Genomic DNA, 26090 nt, shown 5'->3' on the forward strand with positions numbered 1-26090 from the left:
CAAATCCTCCCACTTCTCAAGTCCACGCTGGCAAAGGAAATGGATGGAAGACCCTAGTGTGAAGGGACATCAGAGTCTTGGGAGCAACCCGCCTTCCGCCTACCAGTGCTATCGAGTGTACTGATGGGTTTCTGCACGATGTCTCTGGTAGTGTCGCCCTTCGAAAAATCACACCAGCTTCTCTCGTCTACATCCAGGGCATATCAGCTCAAAGCCTCGGCCTATGAGTGGCACGAACCCAAAGACAAATAGAACCATGCAAACCACCAACAAACACTGACTGCACTTCTGGGGGGTAGAAAAGGAAAGCTTCCCGGCGTTGCCGACACCACAGCACCCGTTTGGAAGGAAGCCCTGCCGGGACTCCTCGCAAAATGACTCACCAGCTCGAGACACCCTGATTATGCTGCCTCGTGCTGTGGCTGGGCCACAGTGAGTTACAGGGAGGCCTGCCTGCACACAAAGGACCCCGGGCCGATCTGGGTTCAGGCCCTAGTGGTGGTGGACAAGAATGGAAGAAAGGGCCGCGGGTTCACACCACCCCAAGGGAAAAGTCTGTGAGGGCCAGCGGACGTGTGGATTCCAGCACATCGTTGCATCCACGAAATCCATAGCTTCCTGCGTTATGCCACGCTGCAAGCCACCAACGGCCTCTCTTCCCGAAGTGCCCACTAACAACACGTTGTCTGTTCTCAGCCACATGGCCTCAGTGTGGGCTCTCCTAGTCAAGACCTGTCAAAGCACACAGAAGCAGAGGAATCCCCCTGGATCGGTCTCCCTTCTGTCCGGCCGGCACACAGGAATTCTTCCTTGGTGATTCGCATGCAACTGACGGCCCCATGGCGGGTCCCCTTGCGAAGCGCTTACCCCACAGCCCCCAAAGCAAAGGCCGTCAAAGACCACTTCCTGTGTTCCAGGATGCTGTGTCTCGCAGAATTTGCTTCCGATACAAGCAAAGCCAACTTCGCTTCAGGTGAGCTTCCAAGTCCCGGATATTTATGATACATCAGCACAAAGTGACCTCCAGCAGATCGACGTGAATATCCAACGCAACTGGGCAAGTGTCCATCAGGACGGACCTCAGCACATGCAGTGATGACGACTTCAACACCAACCACAAGTCTGCATATTACACTGTCAAGGCCAGTGTGCAAAGTCTACGGTTCCATTCATGTAGACGTAAGTGGCCAAAGAGGAGAAGGAATTGTGACCGTAAGGCTGAGTTGGGAGTGAACCAAGGAGTTATAGAAAGTGAGACCCACAGGGTCCCAGCAGAGAAATGGAGAGAGAGAGAGAGACATAGAGAGAGAGAGAGACTGAGAGAGAGAGAGAGACTGAGAAAGAGACGGAGGGACCGAGAGACGGAGAGAGAGAAATGGAGAGGGATTATGTGTGGGGAAACTCCAAGGGAGCTTGAAACCCTTGAAAGAGAGATATAAGCTCCACATGTTTCCCTCCGTCCTGGCATCAAGATTCCTTGACGTCCCTGGGTTATACAAAGGCCAGGCGTGCACAGAGTTCGGTCATGCAGAAAGGCCTGAACTTTGGAGAAGAGCTCCCACGAACGTGCTGTCGACTCCAGGTGACCTGGGGTCAAAATGCTCCCAACATCCCCAAGACTCCAAAGGAAACCTTCCCCAAGACGTAAAGAGAAAGAAAGAGAGGAGTAAACCCACTGGGGTGTATCTCCATACCTGTTGTTGGCAAGCCAGGCCAAGAGACCACAATTCAAAGGCTACTCCGACTCCAAATCCCCAAATGTGTCCACTGCCATCATGAACATACATTGGGTTGAATGGAAAGGTTGGCCAGCAGCAAAGGAGAGGATGGGCCCTGAGAAATCCTGTTAGGACCTTTCGCCCATTGATGCGTGATCTGCGTGGGCACCTCTCTAGGAAGAGGCAACATCCACTTCCATCCCAGAGCGAAACTCCCCTGGGTATGGAGCAAGGGTGTCATTCTGAGGCGAGTCTGCATCCTGAGGCCAACTGAGCACTGGCCAAAGGCCAGCCCAATCACGGAATATGCCCTAATGAACGGCACGGCCCTATCGATGCAGGATGCACAGGCGGGAAGGGCTCCCGGCCTCTGGGATTTGCAACCCCCAGCTCAGAGGCAGAGGTCAACCTACCGCTGGATGTGCAGGACGTGCTGGAGGAATCCATGCTTCGAGGTCAGTCGGAGAAGCGAGAAGAAGCGACCGGCTGGCCGGGAGAATGCTGGCCCACAGTGCTCTCCCTGGAGACAGGGGTCTGGTAGAGGCTGAGGTGGCCACGCCCTGATGTATGGAAATCAGCGGAGCTGCTGGAAATTCCCCACCCCCCAAAACTCCAGGGCATTCCTCAGGTACCTGTAGAGCCTGCCCACAGGGTTGCCCATCACCTGGACGGCTGGGCCGTACCACAGACCTCACTTCACGCAAGGTCGGAGATCTAACAGTCATTGAGAATTCCCCTCCAGTTTGAGGACCTGGGAGGAAGGAGGACAACCTAAGGCCCTTTCAAGTGGCGGCCCAGCTCCGAGTCTCCCAGGCCTTTGGAGTGCAGGCCATATGGTCTTCACGGCTAGCCACGTGAGACTCACCCTCTGGTTCAGACCTGGCATCATTCCAGACCTTCTCTGCCCGCCTCTGTCAGATTCCTGCATTTCCACAGGCCAACCTGTGGTTTTCCCCGTTTTCCATATGGGACCCTAAGTGTTTCACCCCTGTCTGCATTCCACACATTCCTCTGCTCTGCTTTACATTCCTTCCATGGGTGTGGTTTTCTCAAGGTTCTTTAACCCTTCTTTGGGCTTGGGTTGTTTATGGTGGCTTTGGGGGGCTATGGATTAGCCTGCTTTCCTTTGAACCGTTCCAAGACAGCTTCAGGATGGGGGGCACGACGATTCCTCAGGCTCTCCTGCTCCACTGGACCACGGGTGCCTAAAGACTTTTCCCCATTGTAAACACACGTGCTAGTGTTTCTGAAGGGAATAGGACTATGGATCTAAGAGGACACCCGGTTAAAAAAATAGCCAAAACCCCTGCGCATTTCCTGAGAGAGGAACCCAAATCGTATCTTCCATGCCAGAGAAAACCACAGTCCAAGATTCCTGCTGAGTCTCCAGAAGTCGCAAAAACGTCCTGGCTTTTCTTGGCTATCATCCCAAAGAAAAACCCTGGAGAGAGAATTATTAATTGATGAGGAGGAAGAGGAGATTGATGATAAGAGCTAGGTAGTGAGAAAGCTATACTGATGTGAAGGAGATGCAGGAAGTGAGCAGCAAGGCTCGCATTGTGGAGGAGGGATTTCGTGGGAGGAAATTAGGGATGGAAAAAGGTGTTAAGGCGAATGGAATACAGAAAGTGGGAAGGAAGGCAGAGAGGCAAACCAAAAGGTTGAAGCATGGATCTCCTCACACACCACGGCTGACTTTACAGGAGGCTACATCGACATCGAGACTCCGGACACCCAGGGAAGTCTGAATTTTGAGAAAAGCATTGCAACTTGGCAGAGGAACCTCGTGGCCTGCAGCCGATGGTGCACCCTGACAGGGCACCCCAGGTCAAGGACCACCAGGATTCCCAAGAACCTATGGGGGAGAGCTCAGGGATGCGTCAGCAGGGATGCAGATCCCTGGTGCCCTCAGGGCCCTGCTGGGCTGCTTCAACCATGCAGAATGTCCCCGAGGCAAGGGCTGTCTCTGCTCAAAAGGAGTGCCAAGACATATCTACAATTGGAAGCCCAGCGGCATGGGGAACGTGGGGGCACCAAGGATGCCTATGTGAGGGCACGTGAAGTCCATCTCCTGGGGACCAAATCCTCCCACTTCTCAAGTCCACGCTGGCAAAGGAAATGGATGGAAGACCCTAGTGTGAAGGGACATCAGAGTCTTGGGAGCAACACGCCTTCCGCCTACCAGTGCTATCGAGTGTACTGATGGGTTTCTGCACGATGTCTCTGGTAGTGTCGCCCTTCGAAAAATCACACCAGCTTCTCTCGTCTACATCCAGGGCATATCAGCTCAAAGCCTCGGCCTATGAGTGGCACGAACCCAAAGACAAATAGAACCATGCAAACCACCAACAAACACTGACTGCACTTCTGGGGGGTAGAAAAGGAAAGCTTCTCGGCGGTGCCGACACCACAGCACCCGTTTGGAAGGAAGCCCTGCCGGGACTCCTCGCAAAATGACTCACCAGCTCGAGACACCCTGATTATGCTGCCTCGTGCTGTGGCTGGGCCACAGTGAGTTACAGGGAGGCCTGCCTGCACACAAAGGACCCCGGGCCGATCTGGGTTCAGGCCCTAGTGGTGGTGGACAAGAATGGAAGAAAGGGCCGCGGGTTCACACCACCCCAAGGGAAAAGTCTGTGAGGGCCAGCGGACGTGTGGATTCCAGCACATCGTTGCATCCACGAAATCCATAGCTTCCTGCGTTATGCCACGCTGCAAGCCACCAACGGCCTCTCTTCCCGAAGTGCCCACTAACAACACGTTGTCTGTTCTCAGCCACATGGCCTCAGTGTGGGCTCTCCTAGTCAAGACCTGTCAAAGCACACAGAAGCAGAGGAATCCCCCTGGATCGGTCTCCCTTCTGTCCGGCCGGCACACAGGAATTCTTCCTTGGTGATTCGCATGCAACTGACGGCCCCATGGCGGGTCCCCTTGCGAAGCGCTTACCCCACAGCCCCCAAAGCAAAGGCCGTCAAAGACCACTTCCTGTGTTCCAGGATGCTGTGTCTCGCAGAATTTGCTTCCGATACAAGCAAAGCCAACTTCGCTTCAGGTGAGCTTCCAAGTCCCGGATATTTATGATACATCAGCACAAAGTGACCTCCAGCAGATCGACGTGAATATCCAACGCAACTGGGCAAGTGTCCATCAGGACGGACCTCAGCACATGCAGTGATGACGACTTCAACACCAACCACAAGTCTGCATATTACACTGTCAAGGCCAGTGTGCAAAGTCTACGGTTCCATTCATGTAGACGTAAGTGGCCAAAGAGGAGAAGGAATTGTGACCGTAAGGCTGAGTTGGGAGTGAACCAAGGAGTTGTAGAAAGTGAGACCCACAGGGTCCCAGCAGAGAAATGGAGAGAGCGAGATAGACATAGAGAGAGAGAGAGACTGAGAGAGAGAGAGAGACTGAGAAAGAGACGGAGGGACCGAGAGATGGAGAGAGAGAAATGGAGAGGGATTATGTGTGGGGAAACTCCAAGGGAGCTTGAAACCCTTGAAAGAGAGATATAAGCTCCACATGTTTCCCTCCGTCCTGGCATCAAGATTCCTTGACGTCCCTGGGTTATACAAAGGCCAGGCGTGCACAGAGTTCGGTCATGCAGAAAGGCCTGAACTTTGGAGAAGAGCTCCCACGAACGTGCTGTCGACTCCAGGTGACCTGGGGTCAAAATGCTCCCAACATCCCCAAGACTCCAAAGGAAACCTTCCCCAAGACGTAAAGAGAAAGAAAGAGAGGAGTAAACCCACTGGGGTGTATCTCCATACCTGTTGTTGGCAAGCCAGGCCAAGAGACCACAATTCAAAGGCTACTCCGACTCCAAATCCCCAAATGTGTCCACTGCCATCATGAACATACATTGGGTTGAATGGAAAGGTTGGCCAGCAGCAAAGGAGAGGATGGGCCCTGAGAAATCCTGTTAGGACCTTTCGCCCGGTGATGCGTGATCTGTGTGGGCACCTCTCTAGGAAGAGGCAACATCCACTTCCATCCCAGAGCGAAACTCCCCTGGGTATGGAGCAAGGGTGTCATTCTGAGGCGAGTCTGCATCCTGAGGCCAACTGAGCACTGGCCAAAGGCCAGCCCAATCACGGAATATGCCCTAATGAACGGCACGGCCCTATCGATGCAGGATGCACAGGCGGGAAGGGCTCCCGGCCTCTGGGATTTGCAACCCCCAGCTCAGAGGCAGAGGTCAACCTACCGCTGGATGTGCAGGACGTGCTGGAGGAATCCATGCTTCGAGGTCAGTCGGAGAAGCGAGAAGAAGCGACCGGCTGGCCGGGAGAATGCTGGCCCACAGTGCTCTCCCTGGAGACAGGGGTCTGGTAGAGGCTGAGGTGGCCACGCCCTGATGTATGGAAATCAGCGGAGCTGCTGGAAATTCCCCACCCCCCAAAACTCCAGGGCATTCCTCAGGTACCTGTAGAGCCTGCCCACAGGGTTGCCCATCACCTGGACGGCTGGGCCGTACCACAGACCTCACTTCACGCAAGGTCGGAGATCTAACAGTCATTGAGAATTCCCCTCCAGTTTGAGGACCTGGGAGGAAGGAGGACAACCTAAGGCCCTTTCAAGTGGCGGCCCAGCTCCGAGTCTCCCAGGCCTTTGGAGTGCAGGCCATATGGTCTTCACGGCTAGCCACGTGAGACTCACCCTCTGGTTCAGACCTGGCATCATTCCAGACCTTCTCTGCCCGCCTCTGTCAGATTCCTGCATTTCCACAGGCCAACCTGTGGTTTTCCCCGTTTTCCATATGGGACCCTAAGTGTTTCACCCCTGTCTGCATTCCACACATTCCTCTGCTCTGCTTTACATTCCTTCCATGGGTGTGGTTTTCTCAAGGTTCTTTAACCCTTCTTTGGGCTTGGGTTGTTTATGGTGGCTTTGGGGGGCTATGGATTAGCCTGCTTTCCTTTGAACCGTTCCAAGACAGCTTCAGGATGGGGGGCACGACGATTCCTCAGGCTCTCCTGCTCCACTGGACCACGGGTGCCTAAAGACTTTTCCCCATTGTAAACACACGTGCTAGTGTTTCTGAAGGGAATAGGACTATGGATCTAAGAGGACACCCGGTTAAAAAAATAGCCAAAACCCCTGCGCATTTCCTGAGAGAGGAACCCAAATCGTATCTTCCATGCCAGAGAAAACCACAGTCCAAGATTCCTGCTGAGTCTCCAGAAGTCGCAAAAACGTCCTGGCTTTTCTTGGCTATCATCCCAAAGAAAAACCCTGGAGAGAGAATTATTAATTGATGAGGAGGAAGAGGAGATTGATGATAAGAGCTAGGTAGTGAGAAAGCTATACTGATGTGAAGGAGATGCAGGAAGTGAGCAGCAAGGCTCGCATTGTGGAGGAGGGATTTCGTGGGAGGAAATTAGGGATGGAAAAAGGTGTTAAGGCGAATGGAATACAGAAAGTGGGAAGGAAGGCAGAGAGGCAAACCAAAAGGTTGAAGCATGGCTCTCATCACACACCACGGCTGACTTTACAGGAGGCTACATCGACATCGAGACTCCGGACACCCAGGGAAGTCTGAATTTTGAGAAAAGCATTGCAACTTGGCAGAGGAACCTCGTGGCCGGCAGCCGATGGTGCACCCTGACAGGGCACCCCAGGTCAAGGACCACCAGGATTCCCAAGAACCTATGGGGGAGAGCTCAGGGATGCGTCAGCAGGGATGCAGATCCCTGGTGCCCTCAGGGCCCAGCTGGGCTGCTTCAACCATGCAGAATGTCCCCGAGGCAAGGGCTGTCTCTGCTCAAAAGGAGTGCCAAGACATATCTACAATTGGAAGCCCAGCGGCATGGGGAACGTGGGGGCACCAAGGATGCCTATGTGAGGGCACGTGAAGTCCATCTCCTGGGGACCAAATCCTCCCACTTCTCAAGTCCACGCTGGCAAAGGAAATGGATGGAAGACCCTAGTGTGAAGGGACATCAGAGTCTTGGGAGCAACCCGCCTTCCGCCTACCAGTGCTATCGAGTGTACTGATGGGTTTCTGCACGATGTCTCTGGTAGTGTCGCCCTTCGAAAAATCACACCAGCTTCTCTCGTCTACATCCAGGGCATATCAGCTCAAAGCCTCGGCCTATGAGTGGCACGAACCCAAAGACAAATAGAACCATGCAAACCACCAACAAACACTGACTGCACTTCTGGGGGGTAGAAAAGGAAAGCTTCCCGGCGTTGCCGACACCACAGCACCCGTTTGGAAGGAAGCCCTGCCGGGACTCCTCGCAAAATGACTCACCAGCTCGAGACACCCTGATTATGCTGCCTCGTGCTGTGGCTGGGCCACAGTGAGTTACAGGGAGGCCTGCCTGCACACAAAGGACCCCGGGCCGATCTGGGTTCAGGCCCTAGTGGTGGTGGACAAGAATGGAAGAAAGGGCCGCGGGTTCACACCACCCCAAGGGAAAAGTCTGTGAGGGCCAGCGGACGTGTGGATTCCAGCACATCGTTGCATCCACGAAATCCATAGCTTCCTGCGTTATGCCACGCTGCAAGCCACCAACGGCCTCTCTTCCCGAAGTGCCCACTAACAACACGTTGTCTGTTCTCAGCCACATGGCCTCAGTGTGGGCTCTCCTAGTCAAGACCTGTCAAAGCACACAGAAGCAGAGGAATCCCCCTGGATCGGTCTCCCTTCTGTCCGGCCGGCACACAGGAATTCTTCCTTGGTGATTCGCATGCAACTGACGGCCCCATGGCGGGTCCCCTTGCGAAGCGCTTACCCCACAGCCCCCAAAGCAAAGGCCGTCAAAGACCACTTCCTGTGTTCCAGGATGCTGTGTCTCGCAGAATTTGCTTCCGATACAAGCAAAGCCAACTTCGCTTCAGGTGAGCTTCCAAGTCCCGGATATTTATGATACATCAGCACAAAGTGACCTCCAGCAGATCGACGTGAATATCCAACGCAACTGGGCAAGTGTCCATCAGGACGGACCTCAGCACATGCAGTGATGACGACTTCAACACCAACCACAAGTCTGCATATTACACTGTCAAGGCCAGTGTGCAAAGTCTACGGTTCCATTCATGTAGACGTAAGTGGCCAAAGAGGAGAAGGAATTGTGACCGTAAGGCTGAGTTGGGAGTGAACCAAGGAGTTATAGAAAGTGAGACCCACAGGGTCCCAGCAGAGAAATGGAGAGAGAGAGAGAGACATAGAGAGAGAGAGAGACTGAGAGAGAGAGAGAGACTGAGAAAGAGACGGAGGGACCGAGAGACGGAGAGAGAGAAATGGAGAGGGATTATGTGTGGGGAAACTCCAAGGGAGCTTGAAACCCTTGAAAGAGAGATATAAGCTCCACATGTTTCCCTCCGTCCTGGCATCAAGATTCCTTGACGTCCCTGGGTTATACAAAGGCCAGGCGTGCACAGAGTTCGGTCATGCAGAAAGGCCTGAACTTTGGAGAAGAGCTCCCACGAACGTGCTGTCGACTCCAGGTGACCTGGGGTCAAAATGCTCCCAACATCCCCAAGACTCCAAAGGAAACCTTCCCCAAGACGTAAAGAGAAAGAAAGAGAGGAGTAAACCCACTGGGGTGTATCTCCATACCTGTTGTTGGCAAGCCAGGCCAAGAGACCACAATTCAAAGGCTACTCCGACTCCAAATCCCCAAATGTGTCCACTGCCATCATGAACATACATTGGGTTGAATGGAAAGGTTGGCCAGCAGCAAAGGAGAGGATGGGCCCTGAGAAATCCTGTTAGGACCTTTCGCCCGGTGATGCGTGATCTGTGTGGGCACCTCTCTAGGAAGAGGCAACATCCACTTCCATCCCAGAGCGAAACTCCCCTGGGTATGGAGCAAGGGTGTCATTCTGAGGCGAGTCTGCATCCTGAGGCCAACTGAGCACTGGCCAAAGGCCAGCCCAATCACGGAATATGCCCTAATGAACGGCACGGCCCTATCGATGCAGGATGCACAGGCGGGAAGGGCTCCCGGCCTCTGGGATTTGCAACCCCCAGCTCAGAGGCAGAGGTCAACCTACCGCTGGATGTGCAGGACGTGCTGGAGGAATCCATGCTTCGAGGTCAGTCGGAGAAGCGAGAAGAAGCGACCGGCTGGCCGGGAGAATGCTGGCCCACAGTGCTCTCCCTGGAGACAGGGGTCTGGTAGAGGCTGAGGTGGCCACGCCCTGATGTATGGAAATCAGCGGAGCTGCTGGAAATTCCCCACCCCCCAAAACTCCAGGGCATTCCTCAGGTACCTGTAGAGCCTGCCCACAGGGTTGCCCATCACCTGGACGGCTGGGCCGTACCACAGACCTCACTTCACGCAAGGTCGGAGATCTAACAGTCATTGAGAATTCCCCTCCAGTTTGAGGACCTGGGAGGAAGGAGGACAACCTAAGGCCCTTTCAAGTGGCGGCCCAGCTCCGAGTCTCCCAGGCCTTTGGAGTGCAGGCCATATGGTCTTCACGGCTAGCCACGTGAGACTCACCCTCTGGTTCAGACCTGGCATCATTCCAGACCTTCTCTGCCCGCCTCTGTCAGATTCCTGCATTTCCACAGGCCAACCTGTGGTTTTCCCCGTTTTCCATATGGGACCCTAAGTGTTTCACCCCTGTCTGCATTCCACACATTCCTCTGCTCTGCTTTACATTCCTTCCATGGGTGTGGTTTTCTCAAGGTTCTTTAACCCTTCTTTGGGCTTGGGTTGTTTATGGTGGCTTTGGGGGGCTATGGATTAGCCTGCTTTCCTTTGAACCGTTCCAAGACAGCTTCAGGATGGGGGGCACGACGATTCCTCAGGCTCTCCTGCTCCACTGGACCACGGGTGCCTAAAGACTTTTCCCCATTGTAAACACACGTGCTAGTGTTTCTGAAGGGAATAGGACTATGGATCTAAGAGGACACCCGGTTAAAAAAATAGCCAAAACCCCTGCGCATTTCCTGAGAGAGGAACCCAAATCGTATCTTCCATGCCAGAGAAAACCACAGTCCAAGATTCCTGCTGAGTCTCCAGAAGTCGCAAAAACGTCCTGGCTTTTCTTGGCTATCATCCCAAAGAAAAACCCTGGAGAGAGAATTATTAATTGATGAGGAGGAAGAGGAGATTGATGATAAGAGCTAGGTAGTGAGAAAGCTATACTGATGTGAAGGAGATGCAGGAAGTGAGCAGCAAGGCTCGCATTGTGGAGGAGGGATTTCGTGGGAGGAAATTAGGGATGGAAAAAGGTGTTAAGGCGAATGGAATACAGAAAGTGGGAAGGAAGGCAGAGAGGCAAACCAAAAGGTTGAAGCATGGCTCTCATCACACACCACGGCTGACTTTACAGGAGGCTACATCGACATCGAGACTCCGGACACCCAGGGAAGTCTGAATTTTGAGAAAAGCATTGCAACTTGGCAGAGGAACCTCGTGGCCGGCAGCCGATGGTGCACCCTGACAGGGCACCCCAGGTCAAGGACCACCAGGATTCCCAAGAACCTATGGGGGAGAGCTCAGGGATGCGTCAGCAGGGATGCAGATCCCTGGTGCCCTCAGGGCCCAGCTGGGCTGCTTCAACCATGCAGAATGTCCCCGAGGCAAGGGCTGTCTCTGCTCAAAAGGAGTGCCAAGACATATCTACAATTGGAAGCCCAGCGGCATGGGGAACGTGGGGGCACCAAGGATGCCTATGTGAGGGCACGTGAAGTCCATCTCCTGGGGACCAAATCCTCCCACTTCTCAAGTCCACGCTGGCAAAGGAAATGGATGGAAGACCCTAGTGTGAAGGGACATCAGAGTCTTGGGAGCAACACGCCTTCCGCCTACCAGTGCTATCGAGTGTACTGATGGGTTTCTGCACGATGTCTCTGGTAGTGTCGCCCTTCGAAAAATCACACCAGCTTCTCTCGTCTACATCCAGGGCATATCAGCTCAAAGCCTCGGCCTATGAGTGGCACGAACCCAAAGACAAATAGAACCATGCAAACCACCAACAAACACTGACTGCACTTCTGGGGGGTAGAAAAGGAAAGCTTCCCGGCGTTGCCGACACCACAGCACCCGTTTGGAAGGAAGCCCTGCCGGGACTCCTCGCAAAATGACTCACCAGCTCGAGACACCCTGATTATGCTGCCTCGTGCTGTGGCTGGGCCACAGTGAGTTACAGGGAGGCCTGCCTGCACACAAAGGACCCCGGGCCGATCTGGGTTCAGGCCCTAGTGGTGGTGGACAAGAATGGAAGAAAGGGCCGCGGGTTCACACCACCCCAAGGGAAAAGTCTGTGAGGGCCAGCGGACGTGTGGATTCCAGCACATCGTTGCATCCACGAAATCCATAGCTTCCTGCGTTATGCCACGCTGCAAGCCACCAACGGCCTCTCTTCCCGAAGTGCCCACTAACAACACGTTGTCTGTTCTCAGCCACATGGCCTCAGTGTGGGCTCTCCTAGTCAAGACCTGTCAAAGCACACAGAAGCAGAGGAATCCCCCTGGATCGGTCTCCCTTCTGTCCGGCCGGCACACAGGAATTCTTCCTTGGTGATTCGCATGCAACTGACGGCCCCATGGCGGGTCCCCTTGCGAAGCGCTTACCCCACAGCCCCCAAAGCAAAGGCCGTCAAAGACCACTTCCTGTGTTCCAGGATGCTGTGTCTCGCAGAATTTGCTTCCGATACAAGCAAAGCCAACTTCGCTTCAGGTGAGCTTCCAAGTCCCGGATATTTATGATACATCAGCACAAAGTGACCTCCAGCAGATCGACGTGAATATCCAACGCAACTGGGCAAGTGTCCATCAGGACGGACCTCAGCACATGCAGTGATGACGACTTCAACACCAACCACAAGTCTGCATATTACACTGTCAAGGCCAGTGTGCAAAGTCTACGGTTCCATTCATGTAGACGTAAGTGGCCAAAGAGGAGAAGGAATTGTGACCGTAAGGCTGAGTTGGGAGTGAACCAAGGAGTTATAGAAAGTGAGACCCACAGGGTCCCAGCAGAGAAATGGAGAGAGAGAGAGAGACATAGAGAGAGAGAGAGACTGAGAGAGAGAGAGAGACTGAGAAAGAGACGGAGGGACCGAGAGACGGAGAGAGAGAAATGGAGAGGGATTATGTGTGGGGAAACTCCAAGGGAGCTTGAAACCCTTGAAAGAGAGATATAAGCTCCACATGTTTCCCTCCGTCCTGGCATCAAGATTCCTTGACGTCCCTGGGTTATACAAAGGCCAGGCGTGCACAGAGTTCGGTCATGCAGAAAGGCCTGAACTTTGGAGAAGAGCTCCCACGAACGTGCTGTCGACTCCAGGTGACCTGGGGTCAAAATGCTCCCAACATCCCCAAGACTCCAAAGGAAACCTTCCCCAAGACGTAAAGAGAAAGAAAGAGAGGAGTAAACCCACTGGGGTGTATCTCCATACCTGTTGTTGGCAAGCCAGGCCAAGAGACCACTATTCAAAGGCTACTCCGACTCCAAATCCCCAAATGTGTCCACTGCCATCATGAACATACATTGGGTTGAATGGAAAGGTTGGCCAGCAGCAAAGGAGAGGATGGGCCCTGAGAAATCCTGTTAGGACCTTTCGCCCATTGATGCGTGATCTGCGTGGGCACCTCTCTAGGAAGAGGCAACATCCACTTCCATCCCAGAGCGAAACTCCCCTGGGTATGGAGCAAGGGTGTCATTCTGAGGCGAGTCTGCATCCTGAGGCCAACTGAGCACTGGCCAAAGGCCAGCCCAATCACGGAATATGCCCTAATGAACGGCACGGCCCTATCGATGCAGGATGCACAGGCGGGAAGGGCTCCCGGCCTCTGGGATTTGCAACCCCCAGCTCAGAGGCAGAGGTCAACCTACCGCTGGATGTGCAGGACGTGCTGGAGGAATCCATGCTTCGAGGTCAGTCGGAGAAGCGAGAAGAAGCGACCGGCTGGCCGGGAGAATGCTGGCCCACAGTGCTCTCCCTGGAGACAGGGGTCTGGTAGAGGCTGAGGTGGCCACGCCCTGATGTATGGAAATCAGCGGAGCTGCTGGAAATTCCCCACCCCCCAAAACTCCAGGGCATTCCTCAGGTACCTGTAGAGCCTGCCCACAGGGTTGCCCATCACCTGGACGGCTGGGCCGTACCACAGACCTCACTTCACGCAAGGTCGGAGATCTAACAGTCATTGAGAATTCCCCTCCAGTTTGAGGACCTGGGAGGAAGGAGGACAACCTAAGGCCCTTTCAAGTGGCGGCCCAGCTCCGAGTCTCCCAGGCCTTTGGAGTGCAGGCCATATGGTCTTCACGGCTAGCCACGTGAGACTCACCCTCTGGTTCAGACCTGGCATCATTCCAGACCTTCTCTGCCCGCCTCTGTCAGATTCCTGCATTTCCACAGGCCAACCTGTGGTTTTCCCCGTTTTCCATATGGGACCCTAAGTGTTTCACCCCTGTCTGCATTCCACCCATTCCTCTGCTCTGCTTTACATTCCTTCCATGGGTGTGGTTTTCTCAAGGTTCTTTAACCCTTCTTTGGGCTTGGGTTGTTTATGGTGGCTTTGGGGGGCTATGGATTAGCCTGCTTTCCTTTGAACCGTTCCAAGACAGCTTCAGGATGGGGGGCACGACGATTCCTCAGGCTCTCCTGCTCCACTGGACCACGGGTGCCTAAAGACTTTTCCCCATTGTAAACACACGTGCTAGTGTTTCTGAAGGGAATAGGACTATGGATCTAAGAGGACACCCGGTTAAAAAAATAGCCAAAACCCCTGCGCATTTCCTGAGAGAGGAACCCAAATCGTATCTTCCATGCCAGAGAAAACCACAGTCCAAGATTCCTGCTGAGTCTCCAGAAGTCGCAAAAACGTCCTGGCTTTTCTTGGCTATCATCCCAAAGAAAAACCCTGGAGAGAGAATTATTAATTGATGAGGAGGAAGAGGAGATTGATGATAAGAGCTAGGTAGTGAGAAAGCTATACTGATGTGAAGGAGATGCAGGAAGTGAGCAGCAAGGCTCGCATTGTGGAGGAGGGATTTCGTGGGAGGAAATTAGGGATGGAAAAAGGTGTTAAGGCGAATGGAATACAGAAAGTGGGAAGGAAGGCAGAGAGGCAAACCAAAAGGTTGAAGCATGGATCTCCTCACACACCACGGCTGACTTTACAGGAGGCTACATCGACATCGAGACTCCGGACACCCAGGGAAGTCTGAATTTTGAGAAAAGCATTGCAACTTGGCAGAGGAACCTCGTGGCCTGCAGCCGATGGTGCACCCTGACAGGGCACCCCAGGTCAAGGACCACCAGGATTCCCAAGAACCTATGGGGGAGAGCTCAGGGATGCGTCAGCAGGGATGCAGATCCCTGGTGCCCTCAGGGCCCTGCTGGGCTGCTTCAACCATGCAGAATGTCCCCGAGGCAAGGGCTGTCTCTGCTCAAAAGGAGTGCCAAGACATATCTACAATTGGAAGCCCAGCGGCATGGGGAACGTGGGGGCACCAAGGATGCCTATGTGAGGGCACGTGAAGTCCATCTCCTGGGGACCAAATCCTCCCACTTCTCAAGTCCACGCTGGCAAAGGAAATGGATGGAAGACCCTAGTGTGAAGGGACATCAGAGTCTTGGGAGCAACACGCCTTCCGCCTACCAGTGCTATCGAGTGTACTGATGGGTTTCTGCACGATGTCTCTGGTAGTGTCGCCCTTCGAAAAATCACACCAGCTTCTCTCGTCTACATCCAGGGCATATCAGCTCAAAGCCTCGGCCTATGAGTGGCACGAACCCAAAGACAAATAGAACCATGCAAACCACCAACAAACACTGACTGCACTTCTGGGGGGTAGAAAAGGAAAGCTTCTCGGCGGTGCCGACACCACAGCACCCGTTTGGAAGGAAGCCCTGCCGGGACTCCTCGCAAAATGACTCACCAGCTCGAGACACCCTGATTATGCTGCCTCGTGCTGTGGCTGGGCCACAGTGAGTTACAGGGAGGCCTGCCTGCACACAAAGGACCCCGGGCCGATCTGGGTTCAGGCCCTAGTGGTGGTGGACAAGAATGGAAGAAAGGGCCGCGGGTTCACACCACCCCAAGGGAAAAGTCTGTGAGGGCCAGCGGACGTGTGGATTCCAGCACATCGTTGCATCCACGAAATCCATAGCTTCCTGCGTTATGCCACGCTGCAAGCCACCAACGGCCTCTCTTCCCGAAGTGCCCACTAACAACACGTTGTCTGTTCTCAGCCACATGGCCTCAGTGTGGGCTCTCCTAGTCAAGACCTGTCAAAGCACACAGAAGCAGAGGAATCCCCCTGGATCGGTCTCCCTTCTGTCCGGCCGGCACACAGGAATTCTTCCTTGGTGATTCGCATGCAACTGACGGCCCCATGGCGGGTCCCCTTGCGAAGCGCTTACCCCACAGCCCCCAAAGCAAAGGCCGTCAAAGACCACTTCCTGTGTTCCAGGATGCTGTGTCTCGCAGAATTTGCTTCCGATACAAGCAAAGCCAACTTCGCTTCAGGTGAGCTTCCAAGTCCCGGATATTTATGATACATCAGCACAAAGTGACCTCCAGCAGATCGACGTGAATATCCAACGCAACTGGGCAAGTGTCCATCAGGACGGACCTCAGCACATGCAGTGATGACGACTTCAACACCAACCACAAGTCTGCATATTACACTGTCAAGGCCAGTGTGCAAAGTCTACGGTTCCATTCATGTAGACGTAAGTGGCCAAAGAGGAGAAGGAATTGTGACCGTAAGGCTGAGTTGGGAGTGAACCAAGGAGTTGTAGAAAGTGAGACCCACAGGGTCCCAGCAGAGAAATGGAGAGAGCGAGATAGACATAGAGAGAGAGAGAGACTGAGAGAGAGAGAGAGACTGAGAAAGAGACGGAGGGACCGAGAGATGGAGAGAGAGAAATGGAGAGGGATTATGTGTGGGGAAACTCCAAGGGAGCTTGAAACCCTTGAAAGAGAGATATAAGCTCCACATGTTTCCCTCCGTCCTGGCATCAAGATTCCTTGACGTCCCTGGGTTATACAAAGGCCAGGCGTGCACAGAGTTCGGTCATGCAGAAAGGCCTGAACTTTGGAGAAGAGCTCCCACGAACGTGCTGTCGACTCCAGGTGACCTGGGGTCAAAATGCTCCCAACATCCCCAAGACTCCAAAGGAAACCTTCCCCAAGACGTAAAGAGAAAGAAAGAGAGGAGTAAACCCACTGGGGTGTATCTCCATACCTGTTGTTGGCAAGCCAGGCCAAGAGACCACAATTCAAAGGCTACTCCGACTCCAAATCCCCAAATGTGTCCACTGCCATCATGAACATACATTGGGTTGAATGGAAAGGTTGGCCAGCAGCAAAGGAGAGGATGGGCCCTGAGAAATCCTGTTAGGACCTTTCGCCCGGTGATGCGTGATCTGTGTGGGCACCTCTCTAGGAAGAGGCAACATCCACTTCCATCCCAGAGCGAAACTCCCCTGGGTATGGAGCAAGGGTGTCATTCTGAGGCGAGTCTGCATCCTGAGGCCAACTGAGCACTGGCCAAAGGCCAGCCCAATCACGGAATATGCCCTAATGAACGGCACGGCCCTATCGATGCAGGATGCACAGGCGGGAAGGGCTCCCGGCCTCTGGGATTTGCAACCCCCAGCTCAGAGGCAGAGGTCAACCTACCGCTGGATGTGCAGGACGTGCTGGAGGAATCCATGCTTCGAGGTCAGTCGGAGAAGCGAGAAGAAGCGACCGGCTGGCCGGGAGAATGCTGGCCCACAGTGCTCTCCCTGGAGACAGGGGTCTGGTAGAGGCTGAGGTGGCCACGCCCTGATGTATGGAAATCAGCGGAGCTGCTGGAAATTCCCCACCCCCCAAAACTCCAGGGCATTCCTCAGGTACCTGTAGAGCCTGCCCACAGGGTTGCCCATCACCTGGACGGCTGGGCCGTACCACAGACCTCACTTCACGCAAGGTCGGAGATCTAACAGTCATTGAGAATTCCCCTCCAGTTTGAGGACCTGGGAGGAAGGAGGACAACCTAAGGCCCTTTCAAGTGGCGGCCCAGCTCCGAGTCTCCCAGGCCTTTGGAGTGCAGGCCATATGGTCTTCACGGCTAGCCACGTGAGACTCACCCTCTGGTTCAGACCTGGCATCATTCCAGACCTTCTCTGCCCGCCTCTGTCAGATTCCTGCATTTCCACAGGCCAACCTGTGGTTTTCCCCGTTTTCCATATGGGACCCTAAGTGTTTCACCCCTGTCTGCATTCCACACATTCCTCTGCTCTGCTTTACATTCCTTCCATGGGTGTGGTTTTCTCAAGGTTCTTTAACCCTTCTTTGGGCTTGGGTTGTTTATGGTGGCTTTGGGGGGCTATGGATTAGCCTGCTTTCCTTTGAACCGTTCCAATACAGCTTCAGGATGGTGGGCACGACGATTCCTCAGGCTCTCCTGCTCCACTGGACCACGGGTGCCTAAAGACGTTTCCCCATTGTAAACACACGTGCTAGGGTTTCTGAAGGGAGTAGGACTATGGATCTAAGAGGACACCCGGTTAAAAAAATAGCCAAAACCCCTGCGCATTTCCTGAGAGAGGAACCCAAATCGTATCTTCCATGCCAGAGAAAACCACAGTCCAAGATTCCTGCTGAGTCTCCAGAAGTCGCAAAAACGTCCTGGCTTTTCTTGGCTATCATCCCAAAGAAAAACCCTGGAGAGAGAATTATTAATTGATGAGGAGGAAGAGGAGATTGATGATAAGAGCTAGGTAGTGAGAAAGCTATACTGATGTGAAGGAGATGCAGGAAGTGAGCAGCAAGGCTCGCATTGTGGAGGAGGGATTTCGTGGGAGGAAATTAGGGATGGAAAAAGGTGTTAAGGCGAATGGAATACAGAAAGTGGGAAGGAAGGCAGAGAGGCAAACCAAAAGGTTGAAGCATGGCTCTCATCACACACCACGGCTGACTTTACAGGAGGCTACATCGACATCGAGACTCCGGACACCCAGGGAAGTCTGAATTTTGAGAAAAGCATTGCAACTTGGCAGAGGAACCTCGTGGCCTGCAGCCAAAGGTGCACCCTGACAGGGCACCCCAGGTCAAGGACCACCAGGATTCCCAAGAACCTATGGGGGAGAGCTCAGGGATGCGTCAGCAGGGATGCAGATCCCTGGTGCCCTCAGGGCCCTGCTGGGCTGCTTCAACCATGCAGAATGTCCCCGAGGCAAGGGCTGTCTCTGCTCAAAAGGAGTGCCAAGACATATCTACAATTGGAAGCCCAGCGGCATGGGGAACGTGGGGGCACCAAGGATGCCTATGTGAGGGCACGTGAAGTCCATCTCCTGGGGACCAAATCCTCCCACTTCTCAAGTCCACGCTGGCAAAGGAAATGGATGGAAGACCCTAGTGTGAAGGGACATCAGAGTCTTGGGAGCAACCCGCCTTCCGCCTACCAGTGCTATCGAGTGTACTGATGGGTTTCTGCACAATGTCTCTGGTAGTGTCGCCCTTCGAAAAATCACACCAGCTTCTCTCGTCTACATCCAGGGCATATCAGCTCAAAGCCTCGGCCTATGAGTGGCACGAACCCAAAGACAAATAGAACCATGCAAACCACCAACAAACACTGACTGCACTTCTGGGGGGTAGAAAAGGAAAGCTTCTCGGCGGTGCCGACACCACAGCACCCGTTTGGAAGGAAGCCCTGCCGGGACTCCTCGCAAAATGACTCACCAGCTCGAGACACCCTGATTATGCTGCCTCGTGCTGTGGCTGGGCCACAGTGAGTTACAGGGAGGCCTGCCTGCACACAAAGGACCCCGGGCCGATCTGGGTTCAGGCCCTAGTGGTGGTGGACAAGAATGGAAGAAAGGGCCGCGGGTTCACACCACCCCAAGGGAAAAGTCTGTGAGGGCCAGCGGACGTGTGGATTCCAGCACATCGTTGCATCCACGAAATCCATAGCTTCCTGCGTTATGCCACGCTGCAAGCCACCAACGGCCTCTCTTCCCGAAGTGCCCACTAACAACACGTTGTCTGTTCTCAGCCACATGGCCTCAGTGTGGGCTCTCCTAGTCAAGACCTGTCAAAGCACACAGAAGCAGAGGAATCCCCCTGGATCGGTCTCCCTTCTGTCCGGCCGGCACACAGGAATTCTTCCTTGGTGATTCGCATGCAACTGACGGCCCCATGGCGGGTCCCCTTGCGAAGCGCTTACCCCACAGCCCCCAAAGCAAAGGCCGTCAAAGACCACTTCCTGTGTTCCAGGATGCTGTGTCTCGCAGAATTTGCTTCCGATACAAGCAAAGCCAACTTCGCTTCAGGTGAGCTTCCAAGTCCCGGATATTTATGATACATCAGCACAAAGTGACCTCCAGCAGATCGACGTGAATATCCAACGCAACTGGGCAAGTGTCCATCAGGACGGACCTCAGCACATGCAGTGATGACGACTTCAACACCAACCACAAGTCTGCATATTACACTGTCAAGGCCAGTGTGCAAAGTCTACGGTTCCATTCATGTAGACGTAAGTGGCCAAAGAGGAGAAGGAATTGTGACCGTAAGGCTGAGTTGGGAGTGAACCAAGGAGTTATAGAAAGTGAGACCCACAGGGTCCCAGCAGAGAAATGGAGAGAGAGAGAGAGACATAGAGAGAGAGAGAGAGACTGAGAGAGAGAGAGACTGAGAAAGAGACGGAGGGACCGAGAGACGGAGAGAGAGAAATGGAGAGGGATTATGTGTGGGGAAACTCCAAGGGAGCTTGAAACCCTTGAAAGAGAGATATAAGCTCCACATGTTTCCCTCCGTCCTGGCATCAAGATTCCTTGACGTCCCTGGGTTATACAAAGGCCAGGCGTGCACAGAGTTCGGTCATGCAGAAAGGCCTGAACTTTGGAGAAGAGCTCCCACGAACGTGCTGTCGACTCCAGGTGACCTGGGGTCAAAATGCTCCCAACATCCCCAAGACTCCAAAGGAAACCTTCCCCAAGACGTAAAGAGAAAGAAAGAGAGGAGTAAACCCACTGGGGTGTATCTCCATACCTGTTGTTGGCAAGCCAGGCCAAGAGACCACAATTCAAAGGCTACTCCGACTCCAAATCCCCAAATGTGTCCACTGCCATCATGAACATACATTGGGTTGAATGGAAAGGTTGGCCAGCAGCAAAGGAGAGGATGGGCCCTGAGAAATCCTGTTAGGACCTTTCGCCCATTGATGCGTGATCTGCGTGGGCACCTCTCTAGGAAGAGGCAACATCCACTTCCATCCCAGAGCGAAACTCCCCTGGGTATGGAGCAAGGGTGTCATTCTGAGGCGAGTCTGCATCCTGAGGCCAACTGAGCACTGGCCAAAGGCCAGCCCAATCACGGAATATGCCCTAATGAAGGGCATGGCCCTATCGATGCAGGATGCACAGGCGGGAAGGACACCCGGCCTCTGGGATTTGCAACCCCAGCTCAGAGGCAGAGGTCAACCTACCGCTGGATGTGCAGGACGTGCTGGAGGAATCCATGCTTCGAGGTCAGTCGGAGAAGCGAGAAGAAGCGACCGGCTGGCCGTGAGAATGCTGGCCCACAGTGCTCTCCCTGGAGACAGGGGTCTGGTAGAGGCTGAGGTGGCCACGCCCTGATGTATGGAAATCAGCGGAGCTGCTGGAAATTCCCCACCCCCCAAAACTCCAGGGCATTCCTCAGGTACCTGTAGAGCCTGCCCACAGGGTTGCCCATCACCTGGACGGCTGGGCCGTACCACAGACCTCACTTCACGCAAGGTCGGAGATCTAACAGTCATTGAGAATTCCCCTCCAGTTTGAGGACCTGGGAGGAAGGAGGACAACCTAAGGCCCTTTCAAGTGGCGGCCCAGCTCCGAGTCTCCCAGGCCTTTGGAGTGCAGGCCATATGGTCTTCACAGCAAGCCATGGAAGACTCACCCTCTGGTTCAGACCTGGCATCATTCCAGACCTTCTCTGCCCGCCTCTGTCAGATTCCTGCATTTCCACAGGCCAACCTGTTGTTTTCCCCGTTTTCCATATGGGACCCTAAGTGTTTCACCCCTGTCTGCATTCCACACATTCCTCTGCTCTGCTTTACATTCCTTCCATGGGTGTGGTTTTCTCAAGGTTCTTTAACCCTTCTTTGGGCTTGGGTTGTTTATGGTGGCTTTGGGGGGCTATGGATTAGCCTGCTTTCCTTTGAACCGTTCCAAGACAGCTTCAGGATGGGGGGCACGACGATTCCTCAGGCTCTCCTGCTCCACTGGACCACGGGTGCCTAAAGACTTTTCCCCATTGTAAACACACGTGCTAGTGTTTCTGAAGGGAATAGGACTATGGATCTAAGAGGACACCCGGTTAAAAAAATAGCCAAAACCCCTGCGCATTTCCTGAGAGAGGAACCCAAATCGTATCTTCCATGCCAGAGAAAACCACAGTCCAAGATTCCTGCTGAGTCTCCAGAAGTCGCAAAAACGTCCTGGCTTTTCTTGGCTATCATCCCAAAGAAAAACCCTGGAGAGAGAATTATTAATTGATGAGGAGGAAGAGGAGATTGATGATAAGAGCTAGGTAGTGAGAAAGCTATACTGATGTGAAGGAGATGCAGGAAGTGAGCAGCAAGGCTCGCATTGTGGAGGAGGGATTTCGTGGGAGGAAATTAGGGATGGAAAAAGGTGTTAAGGCGAATGGAATACAGAAAGTGGGAAGGAAGGCAGAGAGGCAAACCAAAAGGTTGAAGCATGGCTCTCATCACACACCACGGCTGACTTTACAGGAGGCTACATCGACATCGAGACTCCGGACACCCAGGGAAGTCTGAATTTTGAGAAAAGCATTGCAACTTGGCAGAGGAACCTCGTGGCCTGCAGCCGATGGTGCACCCTGACAGGGCACCCCAGGTCAAGGACCACCAGGATTCCCAAGAACCTATGGGGGAGAGCTCAGGGATGCGTCAGCAGGGATGCAGATCCCTGGTGCCCTCAGGGCCCTGCTGGGCTGCTTCAACCATGCAGAATGTCCCCGAGGCAAGGGCTGTCTCTGCTCAAAAGGAGTGCCAAGACATATCTACAATTGGAAGCCCAGCGGCATGGGGAACGTGGGGGCACCAAGGATGCCTATGTGAGGGCACGTGAAGTCCATCTCCTGGGGACCAAATCCTCCCACTTCTCAAGTCCACGCTGGCAAAGGAAATGGATGGAAGACCCTAGTGTGAAGGGACATCAGAGTCTTGGGAGCAACCCGCCTTCCGCCTACCAGTGCTATCGAGTGTACTGATGGGTTTCTGCACGATGTCTCTGGTAGTGTCGCCCTTCGAAAAATCACACCAGCTTCTCTCGTCTACATCCAGGGCATATCAGCTCAAAGCCTCGGCCTATGAGTGGCACGAACCCAAAGACAAATAGAACCATGCAAACCACCAACAAACACTGACTGCACTTCTGGGGGGTAGAAAAGGAAAGCTTCTCGGCGGTGCCAACACCACAGCACCCGTTTGGAAGGAAGCCCTGCCGGGACTCCTCGCAAAATGACTCACCAGCTCGAGACACCCTGATTATGCTGCCTCGTGCTGTGGCTGGGCCACAGTGAGTTACAGGGAGGCCTGCCTGCACACAAAGGACCCCGGGCCGATCTGGGTTCAGGCCCTAGTGGTGGTGGACAAGAATGGAAGAAAGGGCCGCGGGTTCACACCACCCCAAGGGAAAAGTCTGTGAGGGCCAGCGGACGTGTGGATTCCAGCACATCGTTGCATCCACGAAATCCATAGCTTCCTGCGTTATGCCACGCTGCAAGCCACCAACGGCCTCTCTTCCCGAAGTGCCCACTAACAACACGTTGTCTGTTCTCAGCCACATGGCCTCAGTGTGGGCTCTCCTAGTCAAGACCTGTCAAAGCACACAGAAGCAGAGGAATCCCCCTGGATCGGTCTCCCTTCTGTCCGGCCGGCACACAGGAATTCTTCCTTGGTGATTCGCATGCAACTGACGGCCCCATGGCGGGTCCCCTTGCGAAGCGCTTACCCCACAGCCCCCAAAGCAAAGGCCGTCAAAGACCACTTCCTGTGTTCCAGGATGCTGTGTCTCGCAGAATTTGCTTCCGATACAAGCAAAGCCAACTTCGCTTCAGGTGAGCTTCCAAGTCCCGGATATTTATGATACATCAGCACAAAGTGACATCCAGCAGATCGACGTGAATATCCAACGCAACTGGGCAAGTGTCCATCAGGACGGACCTCAGCACATGCAGTGATGACGACTTCAACACCAACCACAAGTCTGCATATTACACTGTCAAGGCCAGTGTGCAAAGTCTACGGTTCCATTCATGTAGACGTAAGTGGCCAAAGCGGAGAAGGAATTGAGACCGTAAGGCTGAGTTGGGAGTGAACCAAGGAGTTATAGAAAGTGAGACCCACAGGGTCCCAGCAGAGAAATGGAGAGAGAGAGATAGACATAGAGAGAGAGAGAGAGACTGAGAGAGAGAGAGACTGAGAAAGAGACGGAGGGACCGAGAGACGGAGAGAGAGAAATGGAGAGGGATTATGTGTGGGGAAACTCCAAGGGAGCTTGAAACCCTTGAAAGAGAGATATAAGCTCCACATGTTTCCCTCCGTCCTGGCATCAAGATTCCTTGACGTCCCTGGGTTATACAAAGGCCAGGCGTGCACAGAGTTCGGTCATGCAGAAAGGCCTGAACTTTGGAGAAGAGCTCCCACGAACGTGCTGTCGACTCCAGGTGACCTGGGGTCAAAATGCTCCCAACATCCCCAAGACTCCAAAGGAAACCTTCCCCAAGACGTAAAGAGAAAGAAAGAGAGGAGTAAACCCACTGGGGTGTATCTCCATACCTGTTGTTGGCAAGCCAGGCCAAGAGACCACAATTCAAAGGCTACTCCGACTCCAAATCCCCAAATGTGTCCACTGCCATCATGAACATACATTGGGTTGAATGGAAAGGTTGGCCAGCAGCAAAGGAGAGGATGGGCCCTGAGAAATCCTGTTAGGACCTTTCGCCCATTGATGCGTGATCTGCGTGGGCACCTCTCTAGGAAGAGGCAACATCCACTTCCATCCCAGAGCGAAACTCCCCTGGGTATGGAGCAAGGGTGTCATTCTGAGGCGAGTCTGCATCCTGAGGCCAACTGAGCACTGGCCAAAGGCCAGCCCAATCACGGAATATGCCCTAATGAACGGCATGGCCCTATCGATGCAGGATGCACAGGCGGGAAGGGCTCCCGGCCTCTGGGATTTGCAACCCCCAGCTCAGAGGCAGAGGTCAACCTACCGCTGGATGTGCAGGACGTGCTGGAGGAATCCATGCTTCGAGGTCAGTCGGAGAAGCGAGAAGAAGCAACCGGCTGGCCCGGAGAATGCTGGCCCACTGTGCTCTCCCTGGAGACAGGGGTCTGGTAGAGGCTGAGGTGGCCACGCCCTGATGTATGGAAATCAGCGGAGCTGCTGGAAATTCCCCACCCCCCAAAACTCCAGGGCATTCCTCAGGTACCTGTAGAGCCTGCCCACAGGGTTGCCCATCACCTGGACGGCTGGGCCGTACCACAGACCTCACTTCACGCAAGGTCGGAGATCTAACAGTCATTGAGAATTCCCCTCCAGTTTGAGGACCTGGGAGGAAGGAGGACAACCTAAGGCCCTTTCAAGTGGCAGCCCAGCTCCGAGTCTCCCAGGCCTTTGGAGTGCAGGCCATATGGTCTTCACGGCTAACCACGTGAGACTCACCCTCTGGTTCAGACCTGGCATCATTCCAGACCTTCTCTGCCCGCCTCTGTCAGATTCCTGCATTTCCACAGGCCAACCTGTGGTTTTCCCCGTTTTCCATATGGGACCCTAAGTGTTTCACCCCTGTCTGCATTCCACACATTCCTCTGCTCTGCTTTACATTCCTTCCATGGGTGTGGTTTTCTCAAGGTTCTTTAACCCTTCTTTGGGCTTGGGTTGTTTATGGTGGCTTTGGGGGGCTATGGATTAGCCTGCTTTCCTTTGAACCGTTCCAAGACAGCTTCAGGATGGTGGGCACGACGATTCCTCAGGCTCTCCTGCTCCACTGGACCACGGGTGCCTAAAGACGTTTCCCCATTGTAAACACACGTGCTAGGGTTTCTGAAGGGAGTAGGACTATGGATCTAAGAGGACACCCGGTTAAAAAAATAGCCAAAACCCCTGCGCATTTCCTGAGAGAGGAACCCAAATCGTATCTTCCATGCCAGAGAAAACCACAGTCCAAGATTCCTGCTGAGTCTCCAGAAGTCGCAAAAACGTCCTGGCTTTTCTTGGCTATCATCCCAAAGAAAAACCCTGGAGAGAGAATTATTAATTGATGAGGAGGAAGAGGAGATTGATGATAAGAGCTAGGTAGTGAGAAAGCTATACTGATGTGAAGGAGATGCAGGAAGTGAGCAGCAAGGCTCGCATTGTGGAGGAGGGATTTCGTGGGAGGAAATTAGG

The sequence above is a fragment of the Sus scrofa genome, chromosome 10 (genome assembly GCF_054392235.1).
Source record: "Sus scrofa isolate SSC_HxYL_T2T_F1_AM1 chromosome 10, Sscrofa_HxYL_maternal_Yorkshire_Landrace_v2.0, whole genome shotgun sequence".
Classification (NCBI taxonomy): domain Eukaryota; kingdom Metazoa; phylum Chordata; class Mammalia; order Artiodactyla; family Suidae; genus Sus; species Sus scrofa.